Raw genomic sequence first — 17,617 nt, 5'->3', positions numbered from 1 at the left:
TGTACGTCTCATTGAGAGCAACCAACCAGGCCTTTTCAAACACTCCCAGGTGGTTTCATTAGTAGAGATCAGAGAGTAGTTCTATTTGGAATGTGTTACCAAGCTGGCCTCCCAAACAAGCACACCTTCCCAGATACTGATTAATCCCTTCTTGCTTTCAGGTGAGACGCACTGTGAAGTGAAACAACTGTATGTGTATACACCTCTTGAAAATGTCCTCAGCCGATGTGTGCTGCACTTGTCTAGGCTCCCAATCAAGAGATCCAGGAGGTTTGGTAATTCCTGTTCCTGCAGCTGCCTTGCGAGGGCAGCACTCGAACCATGAGGGGGCGTTGTGGCCATTTGTTTGTGCCGCTGCAGCTGTCTTGCCCAGTCGCGTGTATCTCCCGCAGCGCAGTACATGTATGAGAATGAGTCGCTGGTCTTTGGGCACAGCCCACCCTGCAATCCCCCACCACCACCATGCACTTCCAGTGGCGAGTCAAGCGCTCCTGGGCCCAAATAATGCAAACAAGGAACCTGGGCCAGCGCCCATGGTTTTATAGGGTAAAAGTTATGTCATTGCATACATTTAAAGAAAAATGTATGCACAGTTCCATAGAAATATTGAACTATATATGATAAATCTCCATTAGTCCAGGAGAGATCAGTAATGGTACCTATGAATATCCCAAATTTGGAACGGGAGCCCTCACTCACCAATTGGTGACATGCTTCATCATCGGGCTTTGCTCCTCATCAGACCGACACTGCAATGTCTGACGGGCCCCTCGTGGGGGCTCTTTTCTAGAGATCTTTTGAAGAGAATTTCCGGTGGTGAATGCAGAAATGTGGGATTAGTAAAGTGAGCTGTTAAAATTGACTAGTAGGACCATATAGTGAAATATTTATTGAAAACGTTGACCTCTGTCAAGATTAAAAAAGATGAAACTCTGCCACACACATACTTGATCCCTATACTGAAGGGCTCATTGACATCAGAAACCACATTTTGAATAGAGTTAGACGGACATTATACTTACTTCCCCGATCTCATTTATTTTTTAATCTTGACAGAGGTCAATGAGCCCTTCAGTCTAGGGATCAAGTATGTGTGTGGCAGAGTTGGACATCCCTACACTGCCTGAATTGCAAAGGTCAGCATGTTTCTCGCTTCAATCAGTCTATACAGATCTAGGTGCGATTCGTCAGGACCTCAAAATAGTCATACCTAATCCTCACTGTTATAGTAAAGTGTGTTGAATATGCAATAGTTTTGATTACATAAAGTGCAAAAAGTACATGCTAGTGTCAAACGGAACAATATCGAAAATCCCTAATTGTGCTTAGGTGACGTGTACACTTCTAAATAGAAAAACGCTCTGTTTCTTACCCCCCTCAAATTAAAGGATGGGCCCCTTAGGGGATAGCGGAGAGCATACGCGATCCAGCCAATATAGTAATCAGCACATCTGAAGTATAGAAGAATAGACAGTCATAGTATATCTATGGTTAAACTCAGGGAATAGTTTAAGTAAACCAAATATTCTTTTGTCTAAATATCATGATCTATTAAAGAAATATACAAAGCCTGGGGTCTAGCATTGAATCATATGTATTGCTGTCCCTAGTGTATGTCAGGGTCAACAGGTGATTGAGACATAAATCATCATCACACAGTATAAATAATACATATAATGCATCGGTATATTAGGAATCAGATTTTAACTGGTTTGACCCCAAAATGATGGCAGTAGTATAATAGTAAAGTCCTACGGACCTAGGGAGGTGCAGGTAAATCTTATCCACAAGTTTAAATCTTCTATAATTCGATAGTTGACAGCTCCCACCAAGGTATTAATTAATAGTACTTGAAAGGTATGGATATAATGCCCAAGATGAAATGACCCATAGAACAATAAATGACAGCTCCCACCAAGGGGCAAACAACATATTAAAAACGTAGGTATCAAAACAAACCCGTCATCGGGAAATCGAGATGTCGTAATCATGCGGTAATTACAATATGCGAGGTCCCAGGGTGCCGTAATGGTGTATAGCTCAAAGCAAAACGGCACTTTCATCATAGGTATGTGGAAGATTTTATATCATCCGTAATCGTAAAACATGCCGTAAGGATCGTAATCTAAGAGGGCCCCAAATGCCATAAAAAAAAAATGGCACTTACTTGAAATAAGGATCGTTCGGGAGGAGGGCACTTACTTGGGCGAGGATCGCGGTGTCAAATAGAACTTACCCCTGCTCCGCAAACTCTGAACTAACTCAGGACTGGGGAACAGGGCTATTTAAACAAGAGGCCGCGTAATCAGAGGCATTGACATAAAAATAGGATTCCCCAACACAATAGTGGTGGCGGCCATCATCTTGGAAAAGGATGTGGAAAGTTAATCACCAATGTTCTAATGAAGAGCCTTTTACCGAGTTCCCTGACTTAATGGTGCTTTAACTCAAACACCACCGAAAAAGTCTAACTATTACATATTAAGCGTGAAGCTTAAGAAAACAAAATAAAATAAAAAATGCAGATAGAAAAAGCCAAAAAATTGATGTTAAGTAATAGAGGTGTCAAAATCTGGATCCAAGATCATAAAAGGGACTATGAGTCCATCCACTGGCCCACCCCCATGAGCAAAAAAAGGGGGAATGTTTATAGTCCATGTTACAACACTAATACTGATAGTGGAGAACATCCACCACCTATAACACCACAGAACAGTAGATCAACCATGATCAATTTTTTTTTCCGGATAAAGTCATATTAGTTCAGACCATGGGACATCATCATTGATACCCCTGATATGGGTCTTGAGTCTGTGCACCCAACGTTGTTCTTTTTCAAAAAGTCTGTTAGTACCTTCTCTTTTTTTCTGTAACACACTCCAAAATGACCCATTTGATGTCATCCGGTGTGTGTTCATGTTCAATGTAATGTATCGTCAACTTAGTTGACGTCTTATTGTGCTGCGGTGCTCGTTAATGTGTGTCTTAACCATCCATAGATTTAACCTCTGGTGCTGTCTTTAAATATATTTAGTCATAACTTTGAAAATGTGGAAATACATAAGTAATTGGTGCATGCTCGAGTCTGCCAGGAGACTCCTGAGATAGTCAAAGGAGACTGCAGTGGGAGATAATTGTGAAAAAAGATAGCATAACAAAGGCCCCGTGTGCAGATCCATAAACAATAAGTGATTTATTGTCATTATTGATGGAGGGAAGGGGCATTTTATTCTAATGAACAATAACAAGGAAAGCCTAACAAAGGCTACAAATGCCCAGCCATAAGGGTACCCGTGTTTTACTTCTCTGTAACCTCGCACTGAGGGTGGCCTTCGTCGACTGGAGGACGACTCACTCACTGGGCTCTGGGGCGCACCCCTGGGGGATTCTGCCACCTCTTTATCTACATGGGTAGATCCCTTCCAGGGCCGATATCCCCTCAAAAGGCCCAGGGACCTTTCAAACCTGCACTTTTTGTGTTAATATCTTTGTTCCCACTTGTCAAGGACACACAACTAGTAAGTTTCCTTTTGTGCATCAATCCTCTAATATTTTGTGGCCTGGGTCACCTCTGCTAAGAAAGAGACGGCTGTGTGTGCAGAGGGTGAGTGACGCGGCTTCGCTGCGCTATAATTTATCTCCCCCACAGGTCCTTGACAGGTGTCTGGACCGTTCCTGCTTCGGTGCCGCTCTGAGGTGTGCACAAGGGGGTCCCAGGCCCCAAGAGGGCCATGACTAGAGTGCAGTCACACATACTGCCTAATTGCCTGCAGTAAAAGCCAGAAATGGGCAAATAGCCAGTGGGAAGGAGGCCCGGTGCTGGGAGTCCTAGAACTACTCATGGATAGCGGAGAGGCTGCGTGGTGCTGGGAGTCCTAGAACTACTCATGGGTAGCGGAGAGGCTGCGTGGTGCTGGGAGTCCTAGAACTACTCATGGGTAGCGGAGAGGCTGAGTGGTGCTGGGAGTGCTAGAACTACTCATGGATAGCGGGGAGGCTGCGTGGTGCTGGGAGACCTAGAACTACTCCTGGATAGCGGAGAGGCTGCGTGGTGCTGGGAGTCCTAGTTCTACATCATGGACAGTGGAGAGGCTGCACGGTGCTGGGAGTCCTAGAACCACTCATGGACAGCGGAGAGGCTGCGCGGTACTGGGAGTCCTAGTTCTAAATCAGAGACAGCAGAGAGGCTGCGCAGTGCTGGGAGTCCTAGTTCTACATCCGGGACAACGGAGAGTCTGCCAGTTAGAGACAATCAGCACCCAGCGGGTTAGGGTATCAAACAAGAATGCAAGAACTAATGCAAAAACATTTTCTATTTGGAGGGGCAAACAACGTGAAAGGAAAACAATACAAACAAAACATAACACTTAAAAGAATATTTAATTAACAACAGAAACAGCTGAACAATTGCTGTATGAACTAACAGCAAATAAAATAACATGTTCATTAAATAAACATACAAATAACATGTCTTGGTATGTCGAAGATTTTCATCCATAGATGGGCTCTATGGGATGCAAAGGAAAAATAAAACAAAAACCTCAAGCGTAGGTAAAAGTGGGAAACGTTACTATTGGTGCAGTCATAGTAAGTTTTCCAATTTTATCTAAACCTGCCCAAACTGAAGGGCCAGAATGACTGACAAATTCCTGTGGCAGTATGGCATTTTTTGATGGACTTTTTGCTACAGGGATTACACGCCTGCAATGCTGCCCATGTTACTGGTATGGAAAATGGTACAGGCAGGGGTTCAGACGGCGCCCCATTATCACAGGGCATATTCGCTCAATAAAAGGGACATGGTCTGGGGCCCAACTTGGAAGGAAATATTCCAAGGGATATGGAAAAAGGTGACTTGAAAGCATTCAGAGGTCTTGGCATTTCACCCACAATCCTTTGCAAAAAGTAGGAAGAGGCTATGTTTAGGGCCGAGCACGCAACCACGCCCACTGCATGCCCATCAGTTTGGTTGGTTCGTGGGCTTGCCTTTTAAAAATAGCTTGATTTCATTTGTGAAAGGCATGCACACATCATGCCTTTTCCGGTGTTTAGCCCTCCTCAAGCGCACCGGTAAACTACTGAAAACATACAAGGCTCTGTGCTTTCCGTGTGGCTTCCAGACTACTTTTTATTTTTATTTCCTATGCTGCGCAATCTCGCTGGGCAGTAGTTGAGCGCCTTGCATGACATCGACCCTTTTACATGGATAATTGCATAACTACACATATGTTTGACTGCGAGCCAACATCTGTTTCCTTTTCTGTCGCTCCTTCTCACTTTACGCTCATGCCTTGGCGCTTTGAATCGGCTTGCTTATGTGAAACTGTTTTTCTTTTCATTTTCAATTAATGTGGTAAGAAAAGTCCGGTTAGGACTTTATAACGCTAATAGCTCTAATTCGAGCAAATGCAAGACTCATTTCATTGCAAATACTTGTTAAACTTTGCACGCTTCTAATGAAAAGTTTTAACATGATTGTGCTTTTCACTTTGCATATTCAAACACTATGCACTCCTAGTGTTGGATACCCCTGCCGTGTGACGAGTTAGCAGTAAGTTAGACATGTCATCCCTGAGTTTAAATTAATAATGGCTAAAAGTGATACGATCACTATCATTATTCACGTCATGAAAATGTTTTTCTTTACTTCGTCAACACATTTGATCTGAGTCTGCAGTACGTTCCATTGCATCTTTTTTATTCTTCAGTGTCTTCCTTACTACTTCCTTGTAAATATTTTAAAAGCTTTCCAGCAATAATATTTTTAGGAAAGCATTATTAATGTTGTGCAACAGAAGGCAAAAAGCCAAGAAACAAAGAACAGAGTAAGTTAGAAACGCTCATCAAAATCTTTAAATCCTAAATCCATTTATACCAATCATTCATATTTAATTTGAACTTTTGCGAAAAACAGAACAAGATTGGGTCAACAAGTATCCTTATGAGAGGAAATAATTGTATTTTAATAGAAGCGGTGCAAATACTTTTGTAAAAAAAAAAAAAAAAAGGGGGTCATCTGTCCATGGAATACAAAGTTTAAATACACTCACCGCCATGTTTCGCTCTCAGCACCAAGCAGCGTTTATCTTTGCCTCAGGGCGGTTCAGGCTCCACTCCAGTTCAGCCGTGACTTCTGCGTGCCGCAAATTGAATGACCTCACCTCACATGATCACATCCTCCCTTAGGTCTGGTCCCACCCCGTGACTCCAGCAGCCAGAGGATTGTCTAGGTCAGGGGCTGCCAATGCTCATTTGGAGACGTGAGGGCTGTGGTAACAATCCCCCGGGCTCCTACATTGCAGAGCCTGTCGAGAGTTCAAGTGCACATGTCGAGCTGGTTGGAGCAAGGCGACCGTCGAAACCGACATGCGCACTTCACTCCAAGGAGACCCGGCACCTGCCAGGCAAAGCAGGTTCGGAGCGGAGGCTAAACACCCCCTCCTCACTGTAACTTCTTTGCCTGGGCATGCCACGCACTGTTGCGCAAAAAGAACAAAAAGATGGAATCAACATTATCTTTTAAAATTATCCGGTGGCAAACAAGCAGGGGGGCGATGCCCCGCACCCTCATTAAGAAACCGCAACTGCTGCATCTGTAAAATGCCATCTATTCCTGATAACCGAGCCCTTTGGCTAGGTGTTCTCTATATAAATACCACATGCATCCTTGCATTCAAATTATGATACAGCAAATTATGTAACCCTAATAAGCTGAATGAATTAAGGAAATTTCAGTTTTGTTGTTCCTTTTCTGTAAGCTTCAGGGCTTAGCAATTCTGTTTTGCTCTACATATGAATCACCATGAAAATAAACCATCAGAGCTTCACCCAGGTTTGAAATGTATTGAAGGATGTAGAAGAGGCAGGCCATCTCACTACTATTTTTCCTGGGAACATTGATGCAGAGGGTTTAACAGGAAATAAGTGAATCAAGTGTCTTTACCTTTAGTAGAATGGTTCTCTATTTTATAATAGATGAGATTGAGTTAGCTGCAGTTAGACCTGACATCTTTGATGTTCTTTTCCACTCAGCGTTTTGCCTTCAGTCCTCCTGTATTCGCAGACTTGTTTTTTAGCTGTGTTTAGGACTCCACACACTTGCTTGTGCTCTCTCCTTTAAAATGGGAACATTGGCTTATGCCCAGTTGGCACATTTGATTTACTTGTAAGTCCCTAGTACAGCGGCACTACATGTATCCAGGGCCTGTAAATTAAAAGCTACTAGTGGGCCTAAAACACTTGCTATGCCGCCCTCTTAAGTAGCCTATCAAACATGTCTGGGGCCTGCCATTACAGCCTGTGTGTGCATTTTTAAATTGCCATTTCGACCTGGCAAAGCAAATCTTTTTCCAGGCCTACATCATCCTCTTTAACACTTATGTCACCCGTGACCCCTAGGGTAGGCCCTAAACAGCCTATAAGGCAGTGTGCAGGGTATTTAAGTTTTGGACAGGTACTTTGAACTTTTACATTACATGGTAGTGAAAACCTCTTACATTTGTTTTTTTCACTATTGCAAGTCCTACTCTCCCATTCGATTACTTATAATAAGTTATAACTTCTAATTGGGAGCAGATAGGAATGTTGTGTTTGGTGTCTAAAGAATTGTAATGTTCGATGGCATCTGTCGCTGTAGATACGCATGTTTTGCAATAGCTCGCCATCTGGTGTTGGGCCGGAGTGTTACAAGTTGTTTTTCTTCGAAGAAGTCTTTGGAGTCACGGGACCGAGTGACTCCTCCTTTTGTCTCCATTGCGCATGGGCGTCGACTCCATCTTCGATTGTTTTTTTTCCGCCATCGGGTTCGGACGTGTTCCTGTCGCTCCGAGTTTCGGAACGGAAAATTAGCTAATTTCGGAAGATTTTCGTCGGTATTGTTGCGTTCGGGATCGGCGTACTTAGATTCAACACCGCATCGAAGATCGAAGAGCTCCGGTGCCCTTCGGGGTAGTTTTTTCGATCCCCCGTCGGGGCCTGGTCGGCCCGACCGCGTGCTGAAGAACGCCAATGGAACGGACCCCGTTCCGTTTCTGCCCCAAATGCCACAATAAATACCCCTATACAGACCAACACTTGGTCTGTAACCTGTGCCTGTCACCTGAGCACAGTGAAGACACCTGTGAGGCCTGTCGTGCGTTCCGGTCCCGAAAGACACTCCGAGACCGTCGAGCCAGAAGACTTCCGATGGCGTCCACGCCGACAGCCCACCGAGAGTTCGAGGAGCAGGAAGAGGAAGGTACCTTCTCGAACCAAGAATCGGACTCCGAAGGATTCGACGATACACAAACCGTGAGTAAGACGTTGAAAACCACACAGAGAAAGATTTACAAGGCCCAGGGGACGCCACTGCCATCAGGCCATGGCTCCACCCATAAATTCGGTGACCGACCGTCGGCACCGAAAAAGGCCCAAACAGTGCCGAGATCGTCCGACTCCGGTCGAGACACCGGCACGCAGCCTTCTCGGGACCGAGAAAGTGCTGGAGACAAGCCTCGACACCGAGATGCCGGTGTGGACACGGCTCGACGCCGAGACAGCGGCACCGAAGAAGATCGACGCCGAGAGGTTTCGGCCCCGAAAAAGAAAAAAGTCACCTCGGAGCCGAAAAAACACGCAGACAGGGTTTCGGTGCCGAAACAAACTGCAAGCGACCCAGCTTCAGGCTCTTATACAGAAGAGCACTCGCTAACCTCCCAAATGCAAAAGCATAGGTTTGAGGTAGAGCTACAAGCAACTGATGTGGACCATACGCAAAAGCGTATCTTCATACAGCAGGGGACAGGAAAAATAAGCACCCTTCCCCCCATTAGAAGAAAGAGAAGGTTGGAGTTCCAAACTGAACAGACACCACAACCAAAAGTGGTGAAAAGAGTTACCCCACCACCCTCTCCTCCGCCAGTGATTAACGTCTCACCAGCACGAACTCCATCACACTCCCCAGCTCACACCACCATAAGCCAGGGTGACCAAGATCAAGACGCATGGGACCTATACGACGCCCCAGTGTCAGATAACAGTCCGGAGGCATACCCTACAAAGCCATCTCCACCAGAAGACAGCACCGCGTATTCTCAAGTGGTGGCTAGAGCAGCACAATTTCACAACGTAAGCCTCCACTCAGAACAGGTCGAGGATGATTTTTTATTCAACACACTCTCCTCCACCCACAGCTCATACCAAAGCCTGCCTATGCTCCCTGGTATGCTCCGGCACGCGAAAGAAATCTTTAAGGAGCCGGTCAAAAGTAGGGCAATCACACCAAGGGTGGAAAAAAAGTATAAGGCGCCTCCTACAGACCTGGTTTTCATCACTACACAGCTGCCACCAGACTCTGTCGTTGTAGGAGCAGCTAGGAAAAGGGCCAACTCTCACACATCTGGAGATGCACCACCCCCAGATAAAGAAAGCCGCAAGTTCGATGCAGCTGGTAAAAGAGTCGCAGCACAAGCTGCAAACCAGTGGCGCATCGCGAACTCCCAGGCACTACTTGCGCGCTATGACAGAGCCCACTGGGACGAGATGCAACATCTCATTGAACATCTGCCCAAGGACTTACAAAATAGGGCAAAACAAGTGGTTGAGGAGGGACAGACCATTTCCAACAACCAGATCCGCTCCTCCATGGACGCTGCAGATACAGCTGCACGGACAATTAATACATCTGTAACTATCAGAAGGCATGCATGGCTCCCAACGTCTGGATTTAAACCAGAGATTCAACAAGCAGTTCTCAATATGCCTTTTAATGAAAAAGAACTGTTCGGTCCAGAAGTGGACACAGCGATTGAGAAACTCAAAAAAGATACGGACACTGCCAAAGCCATGGGCGCACTCTACTCCCCGCAGAGCAGAGGGAATTACAGCACATTCCGTAAAACACCCTTTCGAGGGGGGTTTCGGGGTCAGAGCACACAAGCCAGCACCTCACAAGCAACACCGCCAGTTACCAGGGACAGTATAGAGGAGGTTTTCGGGGACAATATAGAGGAGGGCAATTCCCTAGAAATAGAGGAAGATTTCAGAGCCCCAAAACCCCTACTACTAAACAGTGACTCACATGTCACTCACCCCCTCCACACAACACCAGTGGGGGGAAGAATAAGTCATTATTACAAAGCATGGGAGGAAATCACTACAGACACTTGGGTTCTAGCAATTATCCAACATGGTTATTGCATAGAATTTCTACAATTCCCTCCAAACATACCACCAAAAGCACAAAATTTGACAACACACCATTCCAATCTCCCGGAGATAGAAGTGCAGGCACTATTGCAAAAGAATGCAATCGAATTAGTGCCAAACACACAAATAAACACAGGAGTTTACTCACTGTACTTTCTGATACCAAAGAAGGACAAAACGCTGAGACCAATCCTAGACCTCAGAGTAGTGAACACTTTCATCAAATCAGACCACTTTCACATGGTCACACTACAAGAAGTATTGCCATTGCTAAAACTACACGACTACATGGCAACTTTAGACCTCAAGGATGCTTATTTCCATATACCAATACACCCATCGCACAGGAAATACCTAAGGTTTGTATTCAAGGGAATACATTACCAATTCAAGGTACTGCCTTTCGGATTAACAACCGCACCAAGAGTCTTTACCAAATGTCTAGCGGTAGTCGCTGCACACATAAGAAGGCAGCAAATACATGTGTTCCCATATCTAGACGACTGGCTAATCAAGGCCCATTCGTTAATACAGTGCTCAAATCACACAAATCATATCATACAAACCCTTTTCAAACTAGGGTTCACCGTCAATTTCACAAAATCCAAAATTCTGCCGCGCAAGGTACAACAATACCTGGGAGCCATAATAGACACATCAAAAGGGGTAGCCACTCCAAGTCCACAAAGAATTCAAAATTTCAACACCATCATACAACGCATGTATCCAACACAAAGGATACACGCAAAGATGGTACTACAACTCCTAGGCATGATGTCTTCATGCATAGCCATTGTCCCAAACGCAAGACTGCACATGAGGCCCTTACAACAGTGCCTAGCAGCACAATGGTCACAAGCACAGGGTCACCTTCTAGATCTGGTGTTAATAGACTGCCAAACTTACCTCTCGCTTCTGTGGTGGAACAACATAAATTTAAACAAAGGGCGGCCTTTCCAAGACCCAGTGCCACAATACGTAATAACAACAGATGCTTCCATGACAGGGTGGGGAGCACACCTCGATCAACACAGCATACAAGGACAATGGAACGTACATCAAACAAAACTGCATATAAATCACCTAGAACTTCTAGCAGTTTTTCAAGCACTAAAAGCTTTCCAACCAATAATAGTTCACAAATACATTCTCGTCAAAACAGACAACATGACAACAATGTATTATCTAAACAAGCAGGGGGGGACGCACTCCACGCAGTTAAGCCTGCTAGCACAAAAGATTTGGCGTTGGGCAATTCACAACCAAATTCGCCTAATAGCACAATTTATACCAGGGATCCAAAATCAACTCGCAGACAATCTCTCTCGAGATCACCAACAGGTCCACGAATGGGAAATTCACCCCCAAATTCTGAACACTTATTTCAAACTCTGGGGAACACCTCAGATAGACTTGTTTGCGACAAGGGAGAACGCAAAATGCCAAAACTTCGCATCCAGATACCCACACAAACAATCCCAAGGCAATGCCCTATGGATGAACTGGTCAGGGATATTTGCTTACGCTTTTCCTCCTCTCCCTCTCCTTCCTTACCTGGTAAACAAACTCAGTCAAAACAAACTCAAACTCATATTAATAGCACCAACTTGGGCAAGGCAACCCTGGTACACAACGCTGCTAGACCTATCAGTAGTACCCTGCATCAAATTGCCCAACAGGCCAGATCTGTTGACACAGCACAACCAAAAGATCAGACACCCAGATCCAGCATCGCTGAATCTAGCAATCTGGCTCCTGAAATCCTAGAATTCGGGCACTTACAACTTACCCAAGAATGTATGGAAGTCATAAAACAAGCCAGAAGGCCATCCACCAGGCACTGCTATGCAAGTAAATGGAAGAGGTTTGTTTGCTACTGCCATATTAATCAAATACAACCATTACACACAACTCCAGAACATGTAGTGGGTTACTTGCTTCACTTACAAAAATCTAACCTGGCTTTCTCTTCCATTAAAATACACCTTGCAGCAATATCTGCATACCTGCAGACTACCTATTCAACTTCCCTATATAAGATACCAGTCATTAAAGCATTCATGGAGGGCCTTAGGAGAATTATACCACCAAGAACACCACCTGTTCCTTCATGGAACCTAAATGTTGTCCTAACTAGACTTATGGGTCCACCTTTTGAACCCATGCACTCCTGCGACATACAGTTCCTAACCTGGAAGGTGGCATTTCTCATCGCCATTACTTCCCTAAGAAGAGTAAGCGAGATTCAGGCGTTTACAATACAGGAACCTTTTATACAACTACACAAGAATAAGGTCGTCCTAAGGACCAATCCTAAATTATTGGCAAAAGTTATTTCACCGTTCCATCTAAATCAAACAGTGGAACTTCCAGTGTTCTTTCCACAGTCAGATTCCGTAGCTGAAAGGGCACTACATACATTAGATGTCAAAAGAGCATTGATGTATTACATTGACAGAACAAAAAACATCAGAAAGACTAAACAACTATTTATTGCATTTCAAAAACCTCATGCAGGAAACCCAATATCAAAACAAGGTATAGCCAGATGGATAGTTAAATGCATCCAAATCTGCTACCTTAAAGCTAAACGACAGCTGCCCATTACACCAAGGGCACACTCAACCAGAAAGAAAGGTGCTACCATGGCCTTTCTAGGAAACATCCCAATGCAAGAAATATGTAAGGCAGCCACATGGTCTACGCCTCACACATTCACCAAGCACTACTGTGTAGACGTGTTATCCGCACAACAAGCCACAGTAGGTCAAGCCGTATTAAGAACATTATTTCAGACTACTTCCACTCCTACAGGCTGATCCACCGCTTTTGGGGAGATAACTGCTTACTAGTCTATGCAGAACATGCGTATCTACAGCGACAGATGCCATCGAACTGAAAATGTCACTTACCCAGTGTCCATCTGTTTGTGGCATCAGTCGCAGTAGATTCGCATGTGCCCACCCGCCTCCCCGGGAGCCTGTAGCAGTTTGGAAGTTACCTTCAATTATTTATATATGTATCATCTCAACCTTAAATAGGTGCATACTTAGTCACTCCATTGCATGGGCACTATTACTACAATTCAACTCCTACCTCACCCTCTGCGGGGAAAAACAATCGAAGATGGAGTCGACGCCCATGCGCAATGGAGACAAAAGGAGGAGTCACTCGGTCCCGTGACTCCAAAGACTTCTTCGAAGAAAAACAACTTGTAACACTCCGGCCCAACACCAGATGGCGAGCTATTGCAAAACATGCGAATCTACTGCGACTGATGCCACGAACAGATGTACACTGGGTAAGTGACATTTTCATTAACACCCACTTTAAAGGTGAAGTCAGATTTTAGGTCACAGTTATCAAAATGCCCCCTTTAGAAAGTTAGCATTTTCTTGTCTTCAGCATTTTGTACCTGCAGCCTGTATCCTGGGTCACATGAATAGGTGTAGCTGGCAGGTGCTGTTTGTGTATTGCTCCCAGACTTTGAGACAAAGAGGGAGTAGGTGTTGCCAGGATGAATTATCTCTGACTTGAGCTCTCACCTTCCACACTTGCAAATCACAAAGCCTCTGTCTCAACATGCCCAGAAAGGATTTGACCCTAGTCTTTTCTGCCCCTAGATAAGCTAGGGCAGGGAGTCTGGAAATTCCAAGCACCTTTGGGGGGTGGAATATTCTAGAAACTTTTCCTACTTCAAAGCAGGCACCAAGGATAAATAGTGGACCCTTAGACCCAATGCTTCAGTACACTTCTGGACCTGTGGAAGACCCAGAAGGACAGCTGCACTGCCCTGCTGAAAGGAGGACTTCTACTCTGCTGCCTGAGTGAAACGAACTGGACCTGCATCTTGACTCGGGACAACCAGAGTAACTTCAGGGGCTTGTTGGCTGGTCTCCTGATCTGAGCCTCAGTGACACAAAAGGCTTCAACCACCTTAAACCCAGCACCTGGACTCTGTCTGCTGTGTCTTGCCCCCCAAGTGGTGCCACCCCAGTCATAGACCCTTGGAAATGGCCCTGAAGGTGCTGTGCCAGCCGAGCTGTGGACCAAGCAGAACTGACGCAGGCATGACCCATTGCCTCACTGCTCCACATTGGAACTGCCACTGTATGATGCATCCCCAAAGTCAGAAACCGCAGATCTTCAGAACCACCCCTGCGCAACACCTCCTCAATGCAGGGCCTCGCATTGCAGCCCGCAACTCCTCTGAACCGCTGCTTTGCGACTAATGCTCAATGCTGGACCTCGCATCACAGCCCCACACTTTGCTGGAATCACTGCTGCATGATGCATCCTCGCCGCACGACCTCTCATTGCCGCCCATCGGAACCTCCACTGTACGACTCATCCTCGACGCATCTTGTAATGCCCTGCAAACCATTTAAGGTACTGTGTTCAGTGGAAGTAACTTAGTTCCTGTATCCAGTCCAAGCTTCATAGTGGTAGGTAACTTGTGACTTTGTCCCAGTCCGGTGCAACCAGATAACCAGAGTTGGCACTCTGTGCTTCTAGGCACTAGTTTCATCTAAATCTTTAAAATTGCTTATCTCTGGTTCTACAAATTGGAATTTTGTTGTGTTTGTTTCAAATAATTTATTACATTTTACTCTTCTTTTTCTGAATTGATGTGGGATTTTTCTTGGGTCGTGTTTTCACTTTATTACTGTTTGAATTGCTGCATAAATAATTTACATGTTGCCTGTAAGTTAAGCCTGACCGCTTTTATGCCAAGCTACATGAAGTGTAAGCACAGGTTAGTTTGGGATTTCCTTCTGACAAAAATTGTGGTTGCTGCTTGGGTAAGGGTCTCCCCCCCCCCCCCCTTAACAAGCAAAGTGACCCAAAGAGGTGGAGGCATGTTGGCGTTAAAATGTTCTGTGAATGATTGCGATTCAAGGATGATCTCAATCAATGAAACCCATTAGAAAGATGCGATGAATGTGGATTGAGAAATAAAACAGCATTCAGTTACATTCATCCTTATACCTAGCACTCTAGAACAACGACTCCTGTATTGGTAGAAAGCCCTGTATTAATACCAGCATCTCTGCCATACTGGACAAGCTAAATTAAATATTTTTGGTGTTAATTTAAGGACAATGGAGTAGAATGAGTACAGGAAAGAATCAGGGCTAGGTTAGCAGTACCAGATTGATTGTGAGAAGAATGAATGTCAGTAGTTAAAGTCTCAATCTTGACTTGCGGCATTTCCTAAACCTTGTTAAGGGTTAATGCAGGGTTGCAGATAGGAACTCCATCACGTGCCATTCTTGAAAGGAGCTGAGGTTATGATGGTTTATGAGGGAAAAGCATTAAGATATTTCACCTAATCTGGAGACCAGAGGCTGACTGAGATGTACATTTAGAGTAGGTCAAGCCAAGAAAAGATGATTGAAGTTTATAATGTATCTGAGTGAGAAGGTGTGATAGCTCAAGTGACCTATCACAAGGGTGTCCTCTTGTCCAACACCCACTGGTGCTAAATCTCAGATAGGCAAAATAACTCTGCCCCATAGGACAATAACTGTTAGTGCCTCCATAGTTATATTTAGGTTGAACTTTACAAAGGAAATGCCCTTTTTTGCTTTGTTAGTAACTTATGAGGCATTCATCATCTCTGCACAAACATTGATGTTCAGTTAATCATCTAACTCTATAGTTTAATCCCTACGTTTAATGCAGATTGGTCCAAGGGTCCAAACATTTCTCTGGAAAAAAACACTTTTTTTTGTGGAGGTAGAGGGTATACAAAAGAAATCCCAAAATTTATATTCACCCTCATCTACAGCCTAATCACTTAATAGATTATGCCAAGTTTGGTTTCTGACTGAATTTTTCAGAACAGGTGCATTTGTGTGGTTTTGTGTAAATTTGCTTAGCAAGGGTTGATCTCTTGTTTGTGGGCTCATGGGCTCAAAATGCATTTTTCCAGCATCCTGATTGGTTGGTGTCTTGTAGGGTCTGAGACTTTGCGATCAAATTTGATCCACATGGCTCTTGTTGACTGGGAGTGGCTATAATAGTGGATCTACTGTTATCATCCAAATCCCAGTTATATTCCTAGGGCTCTGTGGGACATCATCCACTTACCGCCTCCCCACATACATTTATGGCCATAAATTGAATAATGACATGGTCATGAGAGGTGAAAGTGGCCTAATTTCATGGAAACAATATATGGAATTTGTAGTAATCCGTGGTTACCCTAACCTCTTTGAGTTATTCTCAGTGTTCACATGGTGATCTTGATTAAATGGGAACTCTGGTTCTCACACTGCTGGTGCAGATTTAATCGATAGAACTGGAATAAAATGTCACTGCTCTAGTGATTGCAGTCACTAATACTCTACAATGTATCCAGGGACAGAGAAAACCTTGATAAAGGGTGTGTTAGCATGGAGGTGGTTCCTGTAGTGTGTTAGAACTGTACGTGTTAGGACCCTGTGACAAGGGTGACTTTTATCGATCAAGGGAGGTGTCAAGGTGTGATCTTGGGATTCTGAGAACTCAGTTAAATGTTCTACCCTAATGAGTAAAGACGTTATCTATGAGCTCTGTGTGTGGTGTTTTCTTGTGCACGCTACCACGCTGGGGAGCACAAAAGTGGTGACGAGTAGGGGATACGTGCCCCGAAGAAACAGAAGTGCTCTCTCTTAGGGTTTCCAGGAAATAGCAAACTTCTTGTGCGTGCCTCATGCGCCCAAGCCAAAACAAAGAAGCCTGCTGTTGGCATATGTGGAGTGCAAGCACCACTCCAGTCCGTAGGAGGCCATGGGGAGAAGTTGAAGGCCCAACGAGGGAGCACCGTTGGAAACGCATGCCAAGACTTACCGGCCAGTTTAACTTAAAAAGAAGGTGCTGTGCCACAACACCAAGCCATCAGTCATACAAAGATAACACTGAAGGCAGTGACATCCAGGTACAACATAAAAGGTAGCAACAATCAGCGATAACGCTAGAAGGCAGTGATAACCAGGTACAGTGTCGAAGGCAGTGATGGCCAGGTATGAGAAGTAAACGTACTGACTTGCCATATGACATAGAAATCGGGCGAAGTAACTCGAGAGCGAACATGGGGGTTTATATTACGCTGAAAGCAAAAAAACTACAGCATAAAAATACGGAAGTCCATAGGTTCTTTTTTTAAAGTTTATTTTTACTACACAATGCTCAGTAAGCAGTCGACACACTGATGCATCATTTGCACAGTATAGGTCAGAAAATGTGCAGAGAAAATCACATGCGTACCAGCAATATTTGACATGTATGGTGGGTTCCCAAAGCACCCTTGTGTGGACATCCACACCAGTAGAGGTAGAAACATTGAAATGTGACCCTACCTGCCTCTTACATTGATCCCCCTGTGGTTAGTAGCCTCTGTGCTTTCGCCAGCCAACCCAGATCTTTACCCATTTCTTAGAGCAGCCAC

The 17,617-nt window shown here is 44.6% G+C and overlaps 1 protein-coding gene and 1 long non-coding RNA gene across 3 annotated transcripts in view; one reads left to right on the top strand and one right to left on the bottom strand.

The window, feature by feature from the left end:
* The window catches only part of LOC138249801 (uncharacterized), a 76,765-nt gene extending 70,487 nt beyond the window's left edge, over nucleotides 1-6,278 (bottom strand). The window contains exon 1 of the long non-coding RNA XR_011194844.1: nucleotides 6,051-6,278. This is a non-coding gene — a long non-coding RNA (uncharacterized lncRNA). The remainder of the gene's footprint in view (nucleotides 1-6,050) is intronic.
* Nucleotides 1-17,617, top strand: part of PAK1 (p21 (RAC1) activated kinase 1) — a 296,992-nt gene that overhangs the window by 244,130 nt on the left and 35,245 nt on the right. The window lies entirely within an intron of this gene.

The sequence above is a fragment of the Pleurodeles waltl genome, chromosome 8 (assembly GCF_031143425.1).
Source record: "Pleurodeles waltl isolate 20211129_DDA chromosome 8, aPleWal1.hap1.20221129, whole genome shotgun sequence".
NCBI lineage: Eukaryota > Metazoa > Chordata > Amphibia > Caudata > Salamandridae > Pleurodeles > Pleurodeles waltl.
Note: the sequence above shows the minus strand (reverse complement) of the source record. Positions and strands in the feature narration are given on the sequence as shown.